Source organism: Schistocerca piceifrons, unplaced genomic scaffold (assembly GCF_021461385.2).
Source record: "Schistocerca piceifrons isolate TAMUIC-IGC-003096 unplaced genomic scaffold, iqSchPice1.1 HiC_scaffold_2166, whole genome shotgun sequence".
Lineage (NCBI taxonomy): Eukaryota > Metazoa > Arthropoda > Insecta > Orthoptera > Acrididae > Schistocerca > Schistocerca piceifrons.
In genome coordinates this window covers 523751-540785 of record NW_025728082.1, presented here as the reverse complement: position 1 = coordinate 540785, position 17035 = coordinate 523751, and the positions used below count along the sequence as shown (strand labels likewise).

At 42.6% G+C, this 17035-nt stretch overlaps 1 protein-coding gene across 1 annotated transcript in view; it reads right to left on the bottom strand.

Annotated features, from left to right (window-relative positions):
• The window catches only part of LOC124742165 (astakine-like), a 111272-nt gene extending 100775 nt beyond the window's left edge, over positions 1-10497 (bottom strand). Inside the window, exon 1 of the mRNA XM_047248756.1 lies at positions 10438-10497. The gene's annotated coding sequence lies outside the window, so the exon portion shown is untranslated. The remainder of the gene's footprint in view (positions 1-10437) is intronic.
• Between the last annotated feature and the right edge of the window lie 6538 nt (positions 10498-17035).

The following is a 17035-nucleotide window of genomic DNA, read 5'->3' as shown; positions in this document are numbered from 1 at the left end:
ATGCCGTCGTTTACCGTCTAGTAAAGTCATCGGAAGACCAAAACGAACTGCTAAATGGTTTACACAGGACATCTGCATGGTGCGAAAAGTGGAAACTGCCCGTGGACAATGAAATGTCTGAGGTCCTCCACACGAGTACTAAAAATATTCCACTAAATTTCGATTACGCAATATGTAACATAAATTTAGAGGAGTAACATAAATTTAAAGGTTGTTGAGTAAACCAAATACATAGGGATTGCAATTACGAACAATTTAAACTGGAATCTTCACATAAAAAGTGTTTTCGGGAAGATGAATCAAAGACTATGTTTTACAGGAAGAAACCTTAGCAGATGTAAAAATTCTATTATACAAACAGTGCTTGGCCGTACTCTTCATGTGTATTACTGCGCCACGTGGGATCCTTATAAGATAGTGTTGATGGAGAACATCCAAACTGTTCAGACAAGGGCAGCTCGTTTTCTATTATCACAAAATAGGAGAGTGAGTGTTGCAGATACGCTGAGCGAGTTGTGGGTGACAATAATTAAAACAAGGCGTTTCTCCTTGTGACGAAATCTTATCACGAAATTTCAACCACCAGCTTTCTCTTTCGGATACCACAATATTTTGTTGATCCAACCTACACAGGGAAGAATGGACATTGTAATAAAATGAGAGAAATCAGAAATTGCACGGAAAAATAAAAATATCCATTTTTGCCCATTGCTATTCGAGAGGCGAACGGTGGGGAAATAATCTGAAAGTGGTTTCATCAGCCCTCTCCCAAACACGTAAATGTGAACTGCAGTGGGGTTATCAGTCTTCTGATTGATTTTAATGGGGCCCCCACAAATTACCCGTTGGATGTATTCCAATCTCTGTCTTCCCTACAGTTTGTACTCTTTAAGTTCCCTAAGTACCATGAACTTTATGCCCCCTGTGTGTTGACACATATTGTATCCTTTCTCTCTTCTTGTCTATGATTTTCACATGTTACTGTCCTTCCACATGTTCCTCTCCTTTTGCAGAGAACATCCACATTTCGTGTGTCATCAGTCCATACAATTTTAACGTGCTTGTATTGAAACACATCTCAAATATTTTGATTAATTTTTTTTTAGATTTTCACGTAATACATTAGCGAAATGATACGTGATTCACATCATAGAATGCTGTGAACTAAACGTACATTCTCAGAAATTTTTTCCATAACTTAAGGACGATATTTCATACAAATAGACTTCCTTGCCCACAAATTTCTTCGTTACTGTGGTAGTCTGCTTTTTCTGCCCTTCTTGCTACGTCCGTCATGTTTATTTCGCTTCCAAGATAACAGAATTCCTTTACTTCGTCTACTTCATAGCTCCCAATTTTGATGTTGAGTTTGTCACTAATCTCATCTCTCCTGTTCCTCGATACATATGTCTTCCTTCGGTTTACTCTCAATCCTTAGCTTATGCTTATTCGACTGCTCACTCCATTCAACAGGTCGTGCTTTTCTTCCTCAAATTCATTGAGCATAGCGATGTCATTAGTGAATCTTATCATTGATATCCTCTTCCACTATCCCAGTTTTAAATCTTTTACTTCAGTCATTATATCTTCGATGTACAGATTTCACCGTAGGCACGAAAGACTACATACCTGTCTTATACCCTTTCTAACCCGAGCTTTTTGTTCTTGGTCTTGCAGTCTTATCTTTTCTCTGTTATTGTACATATTGTATATTAGCCATTTTTTCCGAAACTTACATCTATTTTCCTTCGAATTTCGAACATCGTAGACTAGTTTGCTCATTCCAGGTTGACAAATCCTATGAACGCTCACTTGATTTTTCTTAACCCTTGCTTCCTGTGTCAAGCGCAACATCAGAACAGCCTCTCTGGTTCCTTTACCATTCCTAAAGCAAACTAGCCGTCATTTAACGGATCATCAATTTTCTTTTCCATTCTTCTGTGTATTATTCTTGTGTGTAATTTGAGTGCATTAGATGTTAAGCTGATTGTACAATAGTTCTTGCATTTACTTGGTCTTGGTATCTTCGGGTGATGTTGGTGATATTCTTCGGAAAATCTAATGGTAAGTATCATAAATTCTACCAACCAGTCTTTGGACTGCCACGTCGTTCAACGATTTTTGAAATTACGAAGGAATGTTAGCTATCCCTTCTGCTTCATCTGATAACATTTCATCCAAAACTCTGTTAAACTCTGACTTCAATATTGGATCCCCTTTATCTTCTATATCGACTCCTATTTCTTCTTCTATCACGTCACCAAACAGTTAATTCTGCATGTAGAGGATTCCAATATACTCTTTCCATCCACCCGCTCTCTCCTTTGCATGTAACAGTGGAGTTGCGTTTGCATTCTTAACGTTGACGCTTTTTCTTTTAATTTCATCAAAGTTTGTGTTGACTTTTCTACATCTGAATCATTACTTCCGACGACCATTTCTTTTTCGATGTCTTCGCATTTTTCCCGCAGCCATTCAGCCTCGGTTTTCCTGCACTTCTTATTTATTTACGATGTTGCATCACCTGAATTGTTAAGGTGTATATAAAACACATCATATTTACGCCAGTGACTAACATTTTCTTTATTTCACGATTGCAATTTCGGCCTTAGGCGATTAACTACATCTACATCTACATCTATATCTACATACATACTCCGCAATCCACCATACGGTGCGTGGCGGAGGGTACCTCGTACCACAACTAGCATCTTCTCTCCCTGTTCCACTCCCAAACAGAACGAGGGAAAAATGTCTGCCTATATGCCTATATACGAGCCCTAATCTCTCTTATCTTATATTTGTGGTCTTTCCGCGAAATATAAGTTGCCGGCAGTAAAATTGTTCTGCAGTCAGCCTCAAATGCTGGTTCTCTAAATTTCCTCAGTAGCGATTCACGGAAAGAACGCCTCCTTTCCTCCATAGACTCCCACCCGAGTTCCTGAAGCATATCCGTAACACTCGCTTGATGATCAAACCTACCAGTAACAAATGTAGCAGCCCGCCTGTGAATTGCTTCTATGTCCTCCCTCAATCCGACCTGATAGGGATCCCAAACGCTCGAGCGGTACTCAAGAATAGGTCGTATTAGTGTTTTATTAGCGGTCTCCTTTACAGATGAACCACATCTCCCCAAAATTCTACCAATGAACCGAAGACGATTATCTGCCTTCCCCACAACTGCCATTACATGCTTGTCCCACTTCATATCGCTCTGCAATGTTACGCCCAAATATTTAATCCACGTGACTGTGTCAAGCGCTACACTACTAATGGAGTATTCAAACATTACGGGATTCTCTTTCCTATTCATCTGCATTAATTTACATTTATCTATATTTAGAGTTAGCTGCCATTCTTTACACCAATCACAAACCCTGTCCAAGTCATCGGTTCTAGGCGCTTCAGTCCGGAACCGCGCGACTGCTACGGTCGCAGGTTCGAATCCTGCCTCGGGCATGGATGTGTGTGATGTCCTTAGGTTAGTTAGGTTTAATTAGTTCTAAGTTCTAGGGGACTGATGACCTCAGATGTTTAGTCCCATAGTGCTCAGAGCCATTTGAACCAATTTTTTACTGCGACAGTAGTTTAAAGCTCGTACGGCTTCAACGGGAAGTAATTTTTGTGTTTGCTAGTAAAATACTCACAATTCTGAAATTACATTAATAAACGTTCCGGTGTAAACTGCAGAAAGCTTGTAAATATTGTTTCGAGATTAAGCATCACAATCAGATTTCGTTCCATGTTAAAAAAGGAAGTGAAATAAAATTCGTGTGACCATGCAAACGTTATGAAATTGGCTGGTATTGAAAGTACTGCAAACAACAGTGTACCTTGCATGAGTCAGTGCAGAGCTCTTGTGTCGGCAAACGTAGTGTCGGATGACCTGAACAGTTCTGTGCTTACATTTATTAAAAAATATGCTGGCATGAAAATTCCTGTCGACTCTATATGAAGAAAGAACTGATTTGGTTCACTTTATTCAGAGCTGAGTGCACAAATAAAATGTATAGAATATCCGGTATACGTCCGTTAGCAAATAAATAAATAAATAAATAAAATAAAATAAAAAATAAGAACAAAAACTGAATTGTACCTTGAGCTGCGTTTAAATAAATTTGCAGCCTCCCATCTAAAATCACATGAAGTACAAACAAACTTTTCGCACTTGAAATTTATCTATTTCCTCAAAAACCAATGAATTTATTACAAAAAATCTGAAAATTTTTTTCCTTGATACAGAGAATCGCACGAGGAAAGATCAGTATTCAGGGAAATGGTAGGAATGAGCATTCGATGCAAAAAACACGGGGTAAACATGGACTCTAAAAAGCACACCTTAAGTGCTAAGAGCACTTGTTTATCTTCGCTACTGTGAAACACATCTGTTTTACTGAACAAGTGATCACAGCTGTTAAGGCATGCATTTTAGAGTCGTGGTTTACTTGATAAAGTTTTCTTGTTTTGGTCCATACTACTATCTCCCAAAATACGGAGAGTAAGGAGCATGGGATGGAAGAGATTTACTTCACAGTATCGAAGATGATGAAGTGCTCATGGCTCTTGAAGTATGCATTTTAGCATTCATGTTCACTATCATTTTTGCTACGAATTGTCGATCCTGTCATAGCCCTGAATATTCCCCATTCTTCCTGAAACACTCCGTACCTCATAACAGATACACTAGTAGTGAGATGAAATGTGCTTGCGACTCTGTAAGTAAGGAATTCCCATTTTATACTTATTCGTTACTTTCAGTTGTCTAGCTGTTAAATTTTTTCCAAATCTATACATATTATAAATTAAAGCACTCTCCCCCCCCTCACTCCCCCCACCCCTCCTCCGCGTTTTTCTGTATGTATGTGAAGGCTAATCTCAGTAAGTCTGAAGAGATTTCGATAAGGTTTCCACTAATTGATAGACTGATTCAAAAGGAAGATTTGCTTATGTATAATTTATATAGTAACCGCTACGGCAGACAAGTTGTCCGGCTGTTAGTTATTTAATAATACGCTGCAGGTCTGCTGCTCGTGGTCTCGCGGTAGCGTTCTCGAATCCCGAGCACAGGGTCCCGGGTTCGATTCCCGGAGGGGTCGGGGATTTTTCCTGCCTCGAGATGACTGGGTGTTGTTGTGTCGTCTTCATCATCATCATTCATCCCCATCACGGTCGGAGGAAGGCAATGGCAAACCACCTCCACTAGGACCTTGCCTAGTAAAGCGGTGCGGGTCTCCCGCATCGTTTTTTTTTTTTTTTTACTTTATTGTTATTTTAACACCTGAACAAACAAGTAGGCTGGCAGCGGCATGCTACGCCGCTTTTCAGCCAGAGAGTTGACAATCACAGTACAAAAAATGGAGAATGAAAATGAACATAGTGACGGGCAAAAAATAGTGGTCACAGACACACAAAAAACACGTAGCCGTTCACACTCGACGAGAAAGGCACTGAAAACATGTTGACACGGCGCACAGAACACTGATGAATCCGATGGCCCGCATCGTTCCCCTACGCTCTATAAAGAAGCATGGGACTTCATTTCTATTTCAATACCCTGCGAAGCTGGGTCGGCTCTCCAATTAGTGTTTATTTTTGCGCATAAATGCAAGCATATTTCACTGGTGTGTAAAACATAAGGAGAAAAGTAACCTTCGCATGATGTGGCACTGAAAAGTAACGTAACTCGATGAAACTGGTACCATGAATGGAAATGACTGCTATAGTACAGTGAAGTACAGTACAGTACAGAAGGTAATTGAAAGAAACACGCGATGAGACGAACAGAAACGACATTTTTATTCAGATAAAATAATTGCGCTGGAGTCGTCGCGTTTCAGTATTACAAAACAATTTTCAGGTCACACGAATATATTAGCTGTTAAATACGCCATACTGTCTGTCAATGGTTTCTCATTGTGCACAATGTCAGCCATATCATGTATATTCGATATGTACTCGTATCCTTTCATACGACAAGTGGTCCATAAGACCAGAAATATGTTCTTTCGACTATGACATGTCACAGATAGGTCAGACATATTTTAACATTTCAACATGCACTTGATAATGGCCACAAAGCCGAAATCATGATTGTGCAAAATAAGTGAACAATTAACAGTCAAATGGAGGAAATTTCTTTCAATCAATTCCATATGACTGAGGTCCCCCATGAAGGAAAGATTATTATGCGAAAGTTACTTTCGTCCTTAAGTTTTGCACTCCAGCATATATCTTTTTATTCCAGTATATGTCAATCCGCCATCTAGTTATAACATAGTTAGGTTCTCAATCAGAGCACTTGTAGCATTTCCTATAGCTCTCACATATTCAAATAAAGCAATGACTGTTTTGTAGAGTTAGTTAACATTGTCAGTTAGCGTCGCAGTATATTAATTCGATGTTATCGAATGCAAAAGATGAAAAAATGCAATTATATTTTTTGGACGAGCTACAGCGAATTGTTCACAAAGGAAGGGTGGAAGGAAGCAAAATTAGTTTAATAACATCAATTATTTCCAAGCTGTTATTCAAATCAAATATGTTTATGGGCGGTGTGCCACTTTACCGACCCCAATATTATTACGTTACGGTAGCAGCCTTATGCGCTCCGTGCACCGTTTATGCTTTGCTACATCCTATTGTTATAATCTGGATGAAGGAGCACTATGTATTATCTTGGCTTTTTATTTATGTGAAGCCATCGAGAATGGATGTATAGTTGAGCTATTTTAGCTATTTTAGTTTCACGTACAGTCGACAACGAGTCATTGGAGATGAAGGGCAAGCTCGTTGTTTATCAAATGGACTATAGCGGCAATCGCCTTAAGTCGTTTAGGGAAAGCACGAGGAGACTGAATCTGGATGGTGTGACGGGGATTTGAAGCGCTATCCTCCTGAAAGCGAGCGCAGTGTCTCACCAATGTGCCGCCTCGCTCAGTTGAACAGATCGCCACAGCATTTACGGAGATTTTGCAACCTTAATATTGAGGCGAGTTTTTAGACGAAACAAGAAAATTTCATAGTAGATTCAGTATTTTGACTACGGTTGTGTAAAGTGCTCTAAGACGAGACGAGTCGAATGTTTCGGTTTGCGATGTTCTCTTTCTTTGTACAGCACTGTACGGCGTCACAAACACAAAAATAAGGAGTCAGTAACTATTTACATCATTTCAGTGGCGGAGATCGATTTGAAAATGGTTCAAATGGCTCTCAGCACTAATGGAACTTAACATCTAAGGTCATCAGTCCCCTAGAACTTAGAACTACGTAAACCTAACTAACCTAAGGACATCATACACATCCATGCGCGAGGCAGGATTCGGACCTGCGGCCGTAGCAGTCGCGTGGTTCCGGACAGAAGCGCCTAGAACCGCTCGGCCGCAACGGCCGGCGATCGATTTGAAACTCCCCGAAGTCAGTCTCGCTTTGTCGATGGGTACTGTGCCTTTGGTCCACGTGTAGAGTGTCTCAAGTAGTGTACAATATTTTTAGAGACTTCGGAATCGCAGCCTTCAAACACTAAGCATTCTTCATTGACATAACTTTCGCACGTATTCACGCGATTTCTTGTTTGTCCATGGTTCCATGTAATGAAAGGTAAGCGGTATGTTAATGACGGAATATAAATACGCGACAGAAGGCGATATGTGTGTTTATTACACGGAGAAGTGATGCGGATATGTCACAAGATGTCCACTTCTGATTTATGTGGAGGAAACAGTCGAAGAGGAAAACTGAAATGTACGTTAAAGAGTCGTTGATTGCAGCATGCATGAGAACATGAAAACACTGGCTTAGGGTAGATTATGTGGGACAAAAGCTTCAGAGGGGTCGGAAGATTTACGGTACGAGAAGAAGGTGGTATGTATATATTAATTTTATCTTTCCATAAAATGCTTCTTACCTTGCCGTGTCTCTCGACGTTCTTCAGTCATGATAAGGTGCCTTCCGTATAAGACATTTTGATAGCTGTATTGGTTTTCGTTCCGTTTTTCTCACACGGAATTTTTTTGTATAGGCCATCTTCAAACGACAGATATTGAAATAAAACACCGCCAAATGTTGTTATGAACAGAGATTATGGAAAACAAGGTCCAACCTAGGAGAAGAGATAGCCGTTGCTTAGCACGTAACAAATGGTTCAAATGGCCCTGAGCACTATGCGACTTAACTTCTGAGGTCGTCAGTCGCCTAGAACTTAGAACTAATTTACCTAACTAACCTAAGAACATCACACACGTCCATGCCCGAGGCAGGATTAGAACCTGCGACCGTAGCGGTCACTCGGTTCCAGACTGTAGCGCCTAGAACCGTACGGCCACTCCGGCCTGCTAGCATGCAACCATTTTTATTCCCGAAGATAGCCTGAATAGAATTTCCCACTTTTGTTGTGTGTCCTTATGTCGAAATGTTTCATCAGTCAAAACTGACTTCTTTTCATCAGTTCTTTGACTGGTACGATGCTGCCCTCCATTTCTTCTATTGTTGTGCTAAACGTTTGCTCTATATTTCTACTTCACTCAAAATTCTCCGTATTCTCAAATAGATATTCTAATCTTTGTATGCCTCAACATTTTCCGTCTACTGTTCGTTCTGGTAGCAGGTTAAATATTCCTAAATACCAGGAATTTTGCTAATGGTTTTCCATAGAATTTTTTCTGTGCCACAATTTTACTGTTAGGTCACATACATCACAAACACAGACCTAGATTATTTTTGTTATCACTTACATTCTCACATATACAAAAAGACTGCACTCCTCGTTTAAGAACTTCACGCTTGGCTTTTTTTTATGTATCCTTCTACAGTTTCTCCATTGTAATCTCACCGAGCGAGGTGGCGCTGTGTTTAGCAGGCTGGACTCATATCCGGGGGCACGGAGATTCAAATCCCTGTCTAGCAATACAAATTTAGGTTTCCGGCGATTTTCTAAAATCGGGAATGTCGATAACCGGGGTGGTTCCATGGAAGATCAAGGCCGACATCCTTTCCCACGTTTGTGTTCCGTCTCAGTTTGTCTCGTCTGCGATGGGACTTCAGATCCTAATCTCCCTTTCTTTTGCCTTAATGATGACTGATTGTTAATTTTTGTTTATTGTTCAAGCAATATCTCCATTTCGAAGAAATGCTGAATGTAGGAGGATAAATTTCATTCCTTATTACACAACGAAATCGATTTCTTATTAAATACATGTGTTATGAAATACGCATATTGCACATACACAATAAGTATAATATTTATTGACCTAAAATGGACTGAAGTACGGTATATACGGTATTTGTAAGTTAGCATACGAGGATTCGTATCTAATCTCAAGCTGCAGCTGTAATAAGGTTTTTGTTTGCCAATAGAGGTGCTATGTGAATACATAGAACTGGAGTCATAACAGTTGCAGTCCTAATTTGACGTTCTGTTGCATTACTAACAACGTTCGTCAATTGCGTGTCACAAATACACCTGTTCAAAAATGGTTCAAATGGCTCTGAGCACTATGGGACTTAACTTCTGAGGTCATCAGTCCCCTAGAACTTAGAACTACTTAAACCTAACTAACCTAAGTACATCACACACATCCTTGCCCGAGGCAGGATTCGAACCTGCGACCGTAGCGGTCGCGCGGTTCCGGACTGAAGCGCCTAGAACCGCTCGGCCACAACATACAACTGTCCTTGACGATTCGTTCTGTGTAGCATTAAATCGAATTCACTGCTATACCTTACACCACAGTACTGAAGACACTGCCTCTATATATACATGTTTTTTTTATTTTTCCAATTTATTTGCTAATACAAATTTGTATATGTTATCCTCACATCTTCGTAGGAACACTATTGTTTATATGTTATGAATTGTCATTGTGTGCGTGTGCCTTCACTCGGGTACTATCTGAAATGTAGACATTTAAATAAACCTTTTTTCCTGTTTTCTTTTCTTTTTCAGTGACATGAAATACCTGTATGTAGCAAATATCGCGGACGCTGTAATCCACAGCATATAAACTAGTCATTGTGTGACGAAAGGATAACTAACTGAAAGAACAATTACATTCGCTCATAGGAGATAGTGACATATCGTGTTATTTTATTCTGTCCTTGACAAAAACATTTCATCCATACAGTGATCATCTATAACCAATAATTATTGCAGATGCCGCATAGTGACACGAGTACACAGTAACATTATAGCAATGTATTGTGTTCGCCTGATGTCACTGAACGCGGGGTGTGCATTTTATGTTTTTGAAACTCATAAATGAAATGGTGACTGTGTGTTATAGTATCGGACTAAGATTACAACCTTTCTTGGCGTGTCACCCAAGAGATGAGTAACGAGGTGAAATTATTGATACCTTAATAGGCGGATGAACGATGTGAAGTACCTAGCTTTGCGCCTCTTATACACAGAAGCGAGCAGGCAGCAGACTGCGTGCTGTTTACCTGGTTCGGTGCAGAGAGAGAGATTCGCCCTCGGGACCCCGCCTGCGCCTGCCCAGGACACGCCTGCCGGACTGTGGCCGCTCTTAAGCCTCGCCATACGACACGCTCTAGTTCCAGACCCAGTCCCAGATGGCTCTGAGGTCACCGGCCATTCGTCACCAGTGACCCGTGACCTGCCCATTTCTGAACGTCGCTCCCGTTGCCCCTCGGCGCTCGGTGACAAATGGATAAGGTTTCGCCATCCTCCTCTGTCGATTACTCAATGTCATGCTCCTAAAAACCAGTCTGTTTTTCACGAAAATACGAAGCACAGCCATAATTTGAGCAAAATGTGTGTATTCTACTGAAAGTCACTTAAATTTGGCCCAGCTACAGAGTTCCTAAATTGTAAAGGGTGCTCGTCACTTCAGAAGAGGCGTGGAGTATTTTCGGGTGGATATTCATTCGAATACTGTTCCCCTTATTAGAAGGCATCATCTTAGATGTATTGGTATCTAATACATCTGGACTTTTCGATTCAGTTTTCGTAGAGTTGGAAATCGATTATCACAAACGTGTTGTAGCACTAATGACTACAGGTGTCAGCAGGAATGTTAACAAAGTTAAGAAACTTTTCTTTCATACCAAGTGTCCCACGAAGCAAACTGTTAAATCCTGCCTAGCCGTCAAAGATGGAGTGTCTAGGAAACCTGCTTTCTCGGATGGCTAGACAACAATTGAGGTAAATCGTTTTAATGAGTTTTATTACAAAATGAGCACATAAACTACTGGCCATTAAAATTGCTACGCCACGAAGATGACGTGCTACAGACGCGAAATTTAACCGACAGGAAGAAGATGCTGTGATATGCAAATGATTAGCTTTTCAGAGCATTCACACAAGGTTGGCGCCGATGGCGACATCTGCAATGTGCTGACATGAGGAAAGTTTCCAACCGATTTTTCATATACAAACAGCAGTTGACCGGCGTTGCCTGGTGAAACGTTGTTGTGATGCCTCGTGTAAGGGGGAGAAATGCGTACCATCAATTTTCCGACTTTGATAAGGGTCGGATTGTAGCCTATCGCGATTGCGGTTTATCGTTTAGCAACATTGGTGCTCGCGTTGGTCGAGATCCAATGACTATTAGCATTATATGGAATCGGTGGGTTCAGGAGGGTAATACGGAACGCCGTGCTGGATCCCAACGGCCTCTTATCACTAGCAGTCGAGATGACAGGCATCTTATCCGCATGGCTGTAACGGATCGTGCAGCAACGTCTCGATCCTTGAGTCAACAGATGGGGACGTTTGCAAGACAACAACCATCTGCACGAACAGTTCGACGACGTTTGCAGCAGCATAGACTATCAGCTCGGAGACCATGGCTGCGGTTACCCTTGACGCTGCTTCGCAGACAGGAGCGCCTGCGATGGTGTACTCCACGATGAACCTCGGTGCACGAATGGCAAAACGATATTTTTTCGGATGAATCCAGGTTCTGTTTACAGCATCATGATGGTCTGATCCGTGTTTGGCGACATCGCGGTGAACGCAAACTGCAAGTGTATATTCGTCATCGCCATACTGGCGTATCACCCAGCGTGATGGTATGGGTTGCCATTGGTTACACGTCTCGGTCACCTCTTGATCGCATTGACGGTACTTTGAACAGTGGACGTTACATTTCAGATGTGTTACGACCCGTGACTCTACCCTTCATTCGATCCCTGCGAAACCCTACATTTTAGCGGGATAATGCACGACCGCATGTTGCAGGTCCTGCACGGGCATTTTTGGATACAGGAAATGTTCGACTGCTGCCTTGGCCAGCACATTCTCCAGATCTCTCACCAACTGAAAATGTCTGGTCAATGGTGGCCGAGCAACTGGCTCGTCACAATACGCCAGGCACTACTCTTGAACTGTGGTATCGTGTTGAAGCTGCATAGGCAGCTGTACCTGTACACGCCACCCAAGCTCTGTTTGACTCAATGCCCAGGCGTATCAAGGCCGTTGTTACAGCCAGAGGTGGTTGTTCTACGTACTGATTTCTCAGGATCTATGCACCCAAATTGCGTGAAAATGTAATCACATGTCAGTTCTAGTATAATATATTTGTCCAATGAATACCCGTTTATCATCTGCATTTCTTCTTGGTGTAACTATTTGAATGGCCAGTAGTGTACAATACTTAACTTTGTCTCATATAGATGTGTCGCAAGCAAAGGGCGACATGCAAAATAAGCAAGGTTGTTCAATATTAAACAATTCTAATACAAGCGAAGTAATAGAGATGGTGCTTCTATACAGGTCGCTAGTCTTGAAGCTTCTCTTCAACTGTGCTGCAACCAGTCGGGCGCGGCGCTTATGTCCTCTTCGCACTGAGGCCGCTGCTGTCGCGTTGTCGTGCTGGAAAGGGGTCGGTCAGCGTGCAATTGGCTGACGTCACAGCTCTCTCCGCTCTATCGTTTCCGACTGGCGTGCCTGCAATTGACTTTATGCCGTAACACAAACTGCACGTAGTATGAACAGTCGACAAGCAACAGTTCTTCTTTGGGGACGAAAATGTGGAGCACAAATGGATTAAACTAAAAATTATTGTACAATTGCTTTCGCCCCTGCTCAGCTTTGAAGTACATGGTGATCAAACAGTCAGTATAAATTTGAAAACTGAATAAATCACGGAATAATGTAGATAGAGAGGTAGAAATTGACACACATATTTGGAATGACATGGGGTTTTCTTAGAACCAAAAAAATACAAAAGTTCAAAAATGTCCGACAGATGGCGCTTCATCTGATCAGAATAGCAATAATTAGCATAACAAAGTAAGACAAAGCAAAGATGATGTTCTTTACAGGAAATGCTCAATATGTCCACCATCAGTCCTCAACAATACCTGCAGTCGAGGAATAATGTTGTGAACAGCACTGTAAAGCACGTCCGGAGTTATGGTGAGGCATTTGCGTCGGATGTTGTCATTCAGCATCCCTAGAGATGTCGGTCGATCGCGATACACTTGCGACTTCAGGTAACTCCAAAGCCAATAATCGCACGGACTGAGGTCTGGGGACCTGGGAGGCCAAGCATGGCGAAAGTGGCGGCTGAGCACACAATTATCACCAAACGACGCGCGCAAGAGATCTTTCACGCGTCCAGAAATATGGGGTGGTTCTTGTTGTGTCTAGACAAGACAGCCTAGACACAATGAGTGGAAGCCGAAAGGTACGCGCTTAAACTCACGCAGGCTGGTGTGAGGTCTGAAACAGGATACGTAATGAATGCTATAAAGAAAAGTACGTAGCTTCTGGAATACTTAACTTTAATCCACATTTGTAGAACATCGCTCTTGATGATACATTAACAGAATCTCAATATCTATTATACTGGTAATGGCGCCTTGCTAGGTCGTAGCAAATGTAGGTGAAGGCTGTGCTAACTATCGTCTCGGCAAATGAGAGCGTAATTCTCAGTGAACGATGGCTAGCAACGTCGGCTGTACAACTGGGACGAGTGCTAGGATCTGTCTCTAGACCTGCCGTGTGGCGGCGCTCGGTCGGCAATCACTGACAGTGGCGACACGCGGATCCGTCGTATACTAGCGGACCGCGGCCGATTTAAATGCTACCACCTAGCAAGTGTGGTGTCTGGCGGTGACACCACAGTTCTAATAAAACCCCATGTCATTGCAAGCATGTGTGTCAATTTTTACCTCTCTATCTACATTATTCCGTGGTTTATTAAGTTTTCAAATTCATGCTGGCTTTTTGATCACCCGGTATGTGGAAGAGAAAAGAGGGAGGGGCAGGTACGGTTTGTACCCCTACCCGTCCTCCGCCGCCCTCATACAGAGCCAGCGATAAAAGTTATGCTGCACGGCAGGAAAGATGCGATTAGTACTTTCCACTTTCCTTATGACGGAATCAGACTGTCCCATCCTTGGAGCTACTGTGTCTGGCAGACACAGTTGCAGTCTTACAACTGCAATTACACTGCGCAACACAAAGGATCACTTATCGAAACCCTGTGAAACATCCCCTTAGAAAAATTAATGAATTACTGTGCTGATAAACCTCTTACGTTATTTAATTTTCAAACAACTGAGCAAAACTGAACGTACTCAGACATTTCTCTCTTTACTTATTCTGATCATCACTAAACTGACACAAAATATTTTTTTAGCGCAACGCAATATGACTTTCAATAATCCGTACAAAAGAATGGCCCTGACTAGCAATAATCTATAACTTTCATTAATCACTTACCTCACAAAAATCTTCGTTACTCAAACTACTGCAATACAGCGTGCGCCAATACTGTCTGCTGAATAAAAGATTCTAAGTACTGGAGGCACTAACTACTGATAGGCATAGTTAGCAAATGAAAGATTTTGATAGTGAACAAACAATGTATTTACTTTCATAATGTTCAAAAGTCATCATATATATATCAGTTCATGATATCCAATATTACAAAGTTACTCTTTCTGATGGGCACACGTCCAGATCGTGCGCTCTTAAAGTTCTGCCATCTCTCTCCCCACATCCACCACTGCTGGCGGCTCACCTCCAACTGCACAACGCTATGCGCTGTTCACATCCAACTGTCCAACACTACAATAGCAAATATTCCAACAATGCCAACCAGCCACAGACTGCACTGAGCACAGCCAGTGATTTTCATACACAGTGCTACGTCGCGTTACCAACATAAAAACTTTAACAGCCTACTTTCACCTGTAATTGTCTCCCCACTGGGATGTATAAGTTTGAAATTTGGCTCACCTTTCCTCCTTAATGGTACAAAAGCCCACCGCCCTGTGGCATCGGCAACGCTTCGAAAAGCAAGGTGTCGACACAGGGAAAAATAGGTCTCAGCTCAAAAGTTCGTGTGGGGCATAAGGTGGGTTAATGATGTCACACTAGCACCAACCTTCGCCAGAATTCTGCCCATCGCGCCACCGCGGACGTGCCACACCCTTTCTTACTAACGTTTCACCCCTTCTTTTGGATGCCTCCGCGATGGAGGTCTGAACCAGCACTGAAATCATGTGATTTTCTTATGGATGACCGAGGAAATGTTTCAGACACACCGCCGCTCAGAATCGACGGGCCGGCTCCGGTGGCCGAGCGGTTCTAGGCGCTTCAGTCCGGAACCACGTGGCTGCTACGGTCACAGGTTCGAATCCTGCCTCGGGCATGGATGTGTGTGATGTCCTTAGGTTAGTTAGGTTTAAGTAGTTCTAAGCCTAGGGGACTGATGACCTCAGATTTTGAGTCCCATAGTGCTCAGAGCCATTTGAACCATTAGAAGAATCGACACGAAAAGGCCTTAGGGAGTGGCATAGAGGGCGTCAATGAAATCACGCCTTTTCTTGCGACGTTGATCCCACAGATTTCGCAGTCGAAAACGATATTTCGCAGTGTGACGAGCAACTGGGCGACATTCTTGACGCCTTTGACACTGCTAACACCCCACGGGCGATTCAAGTCAACTGCAACCCCACATCCCTTTGGAATATAGGGAGACTGCAATTTTTGCTATGGTGTATAGGGTGGAACCACTACGGACTGTTCAAAACCATTTGGCGAAATTGAACGTGATCTGAAGAAGCAAAGGGTTTTTATGGTTTTTCAGTCTACCCGCTCTTGTGGCATGTTCATGGGCAGGTGGACATTGACACATGCGTGAATATTAATCCGAAGGTCCCTTCTATCACCTCCAGTCCGCCAACACACTCGGTGCCACCCGGCCACCATTGTTGAGCATGTTAAAAATGTACCTGTACAGAGACAACCTTTGACGAAGTCTTAGGCGCTTGCAAATAGGCAATCTCTTCTCTCCCCCCACGCCAACCAACTCTGCATGCCAACTAACAGGTACAAAAGCAGCAGCGTAGCCTAGCTGCAGGCGCCTGGGATTCTCGTCACGGGTTTTTCCTGTAGAGGTACATTTTTTAGGTGCTCAACAAAGATGCACAGGTGGCACCGAGGGTGGTGTTCTACTGGTTGGTCATATAGAGAGCTTTCGGCTCTTTATTCACGCCATGTGTCAATGCTGCACCTCCCCCCCCCCCCCCCCTGCAAACACACCATAGCAGGACGCAAAGCAGGAAGGCTGCTACGGATCATGTGCAGATTTCATGGGATGGTTTTGAATGGTCCCTAACGTAACCATCTTGTAGAGCAGAGCAAAAATTGCCGTCGCTCTGCGTTCCAAAAGGGTATCGTAGCGTTCAGTGGGGTTGCTGACCCAAGATGTTCTTACCGTATAGCTGAAGCAACCTAGGGGTATCGACAGTGTCATAAGGTGTCAAGAACATAGTCCTGTTGCTCATCACTATGCGAAATGACGTTTTAGATCGCGAAACGTGTGGGAATCAATGGCAAAGGAAAGTGGTGGTTTCATTGACTGCCTATATCCCACTCCCTTAGACCGTTTAGTTGATGTGTCTGAATAGATTTTCCTCGCCATTCATCAAAAAACCGCAATTCCAAAGTAGGCTTCTCGGTTGTGACCTCCATCGCAGCGGCCTCAAAAGAAAGTGTGAAATGTTGGTAAGAGGCGGTCTGACACGACCACGGTGGCGTTTGAACGGTGCTGAAATTTGGTGC